Below are 7,149 nucleotides of genomic sequence, written 5' to 3'. Positions count from 1 at the left end.
TTGCCTCCGTTCTCTCTGGATTGTGGCGTATTGGCCTCTTTTCGTTTTGAAGATGAAAGAAGATAAAAGAAGGAAAAAGCCGCATTTGTTTTGGCGAGGTAGACCACGGGGATAACTGGGCCGTAAATCGGTCCGCTCCGGGGAAAATATGGATAGAACCCGATAGGTAGTTATCGATTTTGGTTTAATTCAATCGTTTCTAATTATTTTATTATCTTTTTTTTTTCAAATAATTAATAAAAAATTATTTAAATTATTAAATTAAAATTAAATAAATTATTAATATGAATTATATAACTAGCTCATTAAAAAATATTTTACTATAATTATATTTATGGTGTTGATTATTACTGCTTACTAACTTAGAATTTACTCTTTAGTATGCATAATTATTAATAATATTATACATTTTATATATGTTTAATGAATATCAAATAATTTCATTGTATATAAATTATTCGTCTTTGTTTGCAACTTAGGCATTTAAAAAAATTACCTAATTATTTTAATTAAGTGTAAATAGTATATATTAGGGGTGCTACCCACCTCCTACGGGGCAGGGCCACCCCTTTCCTGCACCCACCCCGCATGGGATGGGGGATGGAGTTTTCACCCCCATTCCCTACCCCTGGGATGCAGGGACAGGGTGGACGCCTCCGTCTACTTAAAAAAAATTACATTTTACTTGGTTTAAAAATTATTTTTAAGTGTAAAAGTAATTAAAAATATATTTTTAGATCTAAATTATAAATTTAAATTTTGTAAATATGATTGTAATTGAAAAATTATGTAATTTTTAAATTTACTAGTGCATATTTTGTATAAATTGTAGTGTATTAGTTTTTAAACTATGTAGTTTTTAAATTTACCGATGCATATTTTGTAAACAAGTTTAACAAATTGTAATATATATTTATATATACGCAATTTGTAAAATATAAATATATATATTTAAGTTTATATATATAAATATATATTTATATATATATATATATAAATGTAAGGCCCTATCCCCGCATAGGAGGAGCGGGGTTGTGTGCCTCGCAACCCCCCTTCTCCCATGCGGGGGCGGGGCGGACGAGGGCTGGGCAACGGCGTACGGGGCCCCGCTGCCCACCCCTAGTATGTATGAATATATGATGCATTAACTATCTATATATAATGACATAAATTATCATATGATTTATAATTTATCATTAAATGATAGTATATATTATTTTATATGGTCAATGATAATAAATTAGATGAAAATTACATCATTAACTTATGTAATTACTATATAAAAATAATTTATTAAATTATTAAAAATATTTATATATAAGGGTTCGGTCCGATTTAGTTTGGTTCGGTCTAAAATTCGTAAACCCTAGGACCAGATCGAGTTTTATTGTTCCAAATATTTTGGGACCAAGACCGACCGGTCTAGAATTAGGTTCGGTCTGGACGAAAAATTTTCTATTCGGTCGGTTTTGCCTGTCTGGATCCAAAAATGATACCACGTAATATACTTTGCAACATATTTTATAATTATATTTTGAAATGAGAATATTATTATTATAAAAGTATTCGTAATTTAAAACATATTTATCTAAATTAAGGTAAAAAGATGTGTTTTGTAAATCATTTTTCAACCAATCAGGCTTTTTCTTTTGCTTATTTTTCTAAGTTTTTACTTTTTCCCGTAATGCGTTCAGTAATTGTGTTGTCGGCTGTTGTTAAAAAAACAAAAGAATTATTTTGGCCAATCAAGCCAGGGTGTCAATACGTGATATAATTTGTGAATCTAACAACAACACGGCATAAAATTAGTAGATTTTGATTTGGGTCAAAACGAGTTGATTTGTTAAGATATGATTAATAAACAAGTCAATAACGGATATACTCGCTTAATCCAAATTCAACCCGCAACAACCCGTTTAAATTTTATTTCAAAATTATAATTTTTTTATTGTTGTGTGATAATATTAATATTTCTCAATATGCTTATACTTTTATCGTTGGAATTGTAATTATGGACCTATGTTCATATTTGTTACTGTAGGGTTTGTAATATTAGTTATTATAGGTTAAAATTTAAAAAATATTGATTTTTTTATTAGTAAATAATCTTATTATTTTTTTAAATATTATGATGATTAATAAATATAAATTTTAATTTTTATATAAAATTATGTTAATTAGTTTAAATGTTTTATCCAAATTGCAGCCGACCCCACACTGGCCCTATATCCCGATATGATGGCTAGTCCTCACTCGCTTGGTATTGTCAACGATTGTTGCATTGTGTTTCTAGTTACCTATTATATTTCGAGTAATGATATACCCACAACATTTTGTATAACACATTGTACAACAATGTATTGAATGAAGGGTATTTTTGTAAAATTATGTTACTTTTATAAGATATTTTACAAAAATACACCTCATTTAACACATTGTTGTACAATGTGTTGTACAAAATGTTGTGACTAAATCATTTTCCTTATATTTATGCTTTCGTTCAACGACAATACAGAGGTAGTGGCTAGTTGGATCAAATCAAATCGTTTTTTATGGTCCCTCGTTGGCTTAGCAACGTGGACCGGAATTTATGAATATTCATTGCTTATTTCTTTTTTGTTTTATCCTCTCCCTCCGTGAATGTAATATACTTTCAAATTGTGTTCGTGGCTTCGACTCTGTTGCCATCAGCCTCTCCGCCATTCATTGGGTGCAACCTACCCAAAGATAGCCGCATCTCTCAGCCTGCTTGTATGTTCGAGTGTAGTCATGGACGCATGGCATAGAGATATTGATCAATCTTCATTCTCAGTTTGTGAGGACTCTTTGTTTATTAACTTTGATTTAATATATATAGTGTAAGGGGATTTCCCCCCTTAGTCCTAGCAGGCCCGAGAATGGCAACCAAGGAAACAAGGACCAAAAGTCCAGTTCAGAACAAGTAAAGTCTCCAACCCAGCCCATGGGTAGGCTCATCTGGATACAACTTGCATGAGGGAACGTGTTGCAGGGGATGTGACTCGTCGACCTAGAGACCCCTCGAATAGTGTCCAGCTCTTAAGTGCTTATTCGTGTAGTGGGTGTAATCTATGGGGGACCCTCGATCCTCTAATAGAAAGGGCATCAACGGACCAACAAGGACGCTAGCGGGGTGAGGGAAATCGGAAAAACATACTACATTAATGGCACCACTACCCGAGCTACACGCCACATTAATGGCACTATCGTAGAGCCACACCGCATTAAAGGACCATGAAAAAAAGAACAGTACGAAGGACACAGACCCCATGGGGTAGATATGATCTGTCCCCCCAGACTTATGATATAAATAGCTAGTCCCAGGTACGAGAAAATTCTCTCTGATCCCTAGACTCTAGTACTTATTTATAAACTTCCAAGGGAATTGAGTAACTTTTGCATCGGAGATTCTCCGGCCCCAAGGCCGCCCTTTCCCAGTTGCCTCTTTTCCCATTTTTTGCAGGCCCAAGTTTTGAAGACTTAAGTTGTCAGAACCTGGCCGGCGTGCGAAACACGATATTAACAGTGGTGCCGTTTATGGGATCCTTGTAGATCTTACGTGTATTTCACATGCCTACTACAACCTGTTTCGGACAGCTCCAAAGAGACACAGAGGAAGTCATGGAAGCAAGACTGAAAAAAAATGGAGGAGTGGGTGACTAAGTTGACCAACGAGTTGCAAACGCTTTGCAAAGTAAACAAGGAATTTAGAAAACCTGAATAGGTGCAAGATGAGGAAGCAGAGTCCAGTGATAGTGGGCATATGAGGTCTTAGAACACATAGGCTGGACCAAATAGGGAGGAGGAGCAGAAGAACATGTAGGATAAGCTGAGTCTCAAAGGAAAATATGAGGAGATAGCAGGGAAGGTGGGTATGTCTTCATCAATGGACCAACTACTCACGGGCACTGGTCTACCCTACACGAAGGAGGTGATGGTTGTGCCCTTACCACTAAAGTTCAGGGTCCTAGCCATGGAAATGTACGATGGAAGAAGGGACCATCTTGAGCACCTAGAAATTTTTAGGGCTCATATGACGCAGCATGACTTCCCGGACGAGGTGGCATGCAAAGCATTCTTGTTGACCCTGAAGGGGCTGGCACGAGTATGGTTCGGGTCTTTAGCGTCGGGATCCGTAGACAGTTTTGGAGAGCTAGCCAGATTGTTTTTGACTAAATCCATGTCGAGTCGGAGAAGGAGGCGCCCATCGGCTTACCTCCTCACCATCAAATAGGGGGAGGACCAAAGCCTAAAGTCTTACCTAACCCGATTCAACAAGGAGCGTGTAAGGGGATTTTCTCCATCTCACAAAGCCCACTGGGCCTCAGCCTAATACCAGGCTCAAGGGCCACTCGGACCGTGTAGGGGGCAAAGCATCTACCAGGGAAATGAGTCAAGTAATCGATAAGACAGGACAACTTGACAGTCGATGGCCAAGTTCAAAGCCCAAAGACTTGCACAGGGCACAACAAGAAATGCGGAAGGCCCTTGATCTATTGAGATGAGACCATCTATGGCTCACAAAAGATAACTGTGAAGCTAGGAAACCACGCTGCATTAATGGTGCCACTACCAAGCTACATGCCTCATTTATGGTACTGTCGCATAGCCATGTCGCATTGAAGAACTCTGACAGCAGAAATAGTAGAAGAGGCATGACCTTTGTAGAGACAAGGATGATCTTCACCTTCCCCAACCCACGATATAAATAGAAAGCTCCAGGTATGAGAAAGCTCTCTGATCTCTAGACTCTCACTTATTTACAAACTTCTAAGAATACTTACTAATTTTGATATTGGAGACTCCCCAGCACCAAGGCCGCTCTCTCATAGTTACCATATATCTTTTGCATGCCTATTTCGAAAGACATGAGTTGTCGGAGCCTGGCCCAAAGGTATGCGAAACAAGACGTTAACAGTGGTGCTGTCTGTGGGATCCTTTTTTAGGTCTTACGTGTACTTCGCGCACCTAAGACAACTCGTTTCAGACAACTTGAAAGCTCGCCAACATTACCAGTGACATGGATGTTAACCAACAAGAGAACCAAGTTCTTGGAAGCGAGAAGGGCACACTGGAGGAAAGCTATACACACATTCGTAAAAAGGTGCCTACAAATGGCGGGGTAAGCCAGGCATATCCCGTGGAGGATGCCTGCACCTTGCCGCCTGCTCCTGATTATATGGAGGTCATAAGCAGAGTTCGAGATGAGCAAGAGTTCAGAAAGGTGAAACCATTTGAGTCGTTAGAGCTCATCCATCTTAACCTAGAGCGACCAGAAGTGGAGGCAAGGATTAGCAGCGAAATGACGACCTAAGCTCAGAGCACCATGCATCAACTCCTCATTAAGCACCAGGAAATGTTTGCCTGGAGCCACGAGGATATGCCTAGAATAGCGCCCAAGTCATACAACACAACCTTAGTGTTGACCCAAAGGTCAAGGGGGTGAGGCAGAAGCATCAAAGCGTTAGTGCAGAAAAGAACGTTGCCATAGTCGAGGAAGTGGACTGACTGCTGAGTGCGAGATTGATCCGAGAAGCTCGTTACCCAGAGTGGCTGTCTAATGTAGTGCTCGTAAAGAAGCCGAGCGGCAAATGGAGAATATGCATTGACTTCACTGACCTTAACAAAACCTGCCCGAAGGACAGCTTCCTGCTCCCCCGCATTAATTTGATTCTTGACTCTACGGTGGGTCACCGTATGCTCAGCTTTATGGATGCCTACTCTGGGTATAACCAAATTCTTATGAACCCTGAGGACGAAGAGAAAACTTCGTTCATCACTGACCGAGGCTTGTATTGCTACACGGCGATGCCTTTTGGGCTTAAGAACGCGGGTGCCACCTACCACGGTTGGTCAATCGTATGTTCAAAGACTAGATAGCAAGAAAAATAGAGGTCTACGTGGACGACCTGCTAGTTAAGAGTGGAACCCTACAACAGCACCTGAGTGACTTAAGAGAGGCTTTCGCGATACTATGACAGTATCAAATGAGGTTGAACCCGGCGAAATGCGCTTTAGGTATTAGATGCTCATGCTTCTAAATTTTGACATCATTAGAGTACGTGAAATTACAACTCTCAAAGGCTAAGTTGATGAAAATGTCGTGTAGATTTAATTATTTGTATTATATTCTTAACATTTACACAAACGTGTAAGCTAGCCACACTCTCCCTCAATGAGTTGGCCCAACATGTGAAATATATAATTAAATAGAGTACAATGTTGAGTAAAGATTCGAACTCAAGAAACCTGTTCTAATATTGTGTAAAATCACCACTTATCTTAAAATGTAAAAATTTTAAAAAGATGTAAATTTAATTACTTATATTATATTCGGAACAAACTAACTTCAAGAGAAATACTAGAAAACATATATCCTAGCACTTACTAAGGCATCTGGCTAGCTTTGGCATTAACACAATATTAGCTTGTTTTCTTCACGTTCAAGTTCTACTACTTACCAATCATGATGCAAACACATTGTTTCATCTAAAAATTCATGACAACTAAAGGTTTATTTATATATCTATTTCTATTAGGGGTGTCAAATCGTATTAACTGGTTGTGTTTATGTCGTGTCAATGCATGTATAGTATATTATATGGGTCAACCTGAACACGATCTGTTAAGCTTATCATGTCAAAATCTCAAACCCTAGCACAACCCATTAACATAACGAGTTGACATGACATGACCCATTTTGAACCGTTAGTGATACTACGAAATAGGTTAACATGACCCGACCTAACCCGTTTCAATCCGTTTATGTAAATGGCTTGAACAAAACCGAAATTAATTCATTTGACCTGATTAAGTTTAACATAATTTTATATAAATGTTAAAATCACAATATCTATAAAAAATATAAAACTAACTACAAGTCTAAAGTTACAATCCAAATACTAAAAACATTGAAATTAAAATTTCAACAATTTTATTTTTAGGTATAAGGGTATAATTGTAATTTTAATTTTCTTAGCGGGTCATAATGGGTCAAAATGGATTGACTATCAACCCGTTAAGCAATTGTGTCTGAACGGGTCAACCCATTTTGACCCGAACCCATTAAGACTAAACCCAAACTCGTTATTATCGTCTCGTATTTGTGTTGGGTTAACGGATCGTGTCACA

At 38.0% G+C, this 7,149-nt stretch overlaps 1 pseudogene; it reads right to left on the bottom strand.

Annotated features, from left to right (window-relative positions):
- The window catches only part of LOC121263672, a 4,033-nt pseudogene extending 3,939 nt beyond the window's left edge, over nt 1–94 (bottom strand).
- Nucleotides 95–7,149: the final 7,055 nt, after the last annotated feature.

Source organism: Juglans microcarpa x Juglans regia, chromosome 4S (genome assembly GCF_004785595.1).
Source record: "Juglans microcarpa x Juglans regia isolate MS1-56 chromosome 4S, Jm3101_v1.0, whole genome shotgun sequence".
Classification (NCBI taxonomy): domain Eukaryota; kingdom Viridiplantae; phylum Streptophyta; class Magnoliopsida; order Fagales; family Juglandaceae; genus Juglans; species Juglans microcarpa x Juglans regia.
Note: the sequence above shows the minus strand (reverse complement) of the source record. Positions and strands in the feature narration are given on the sequence as shown.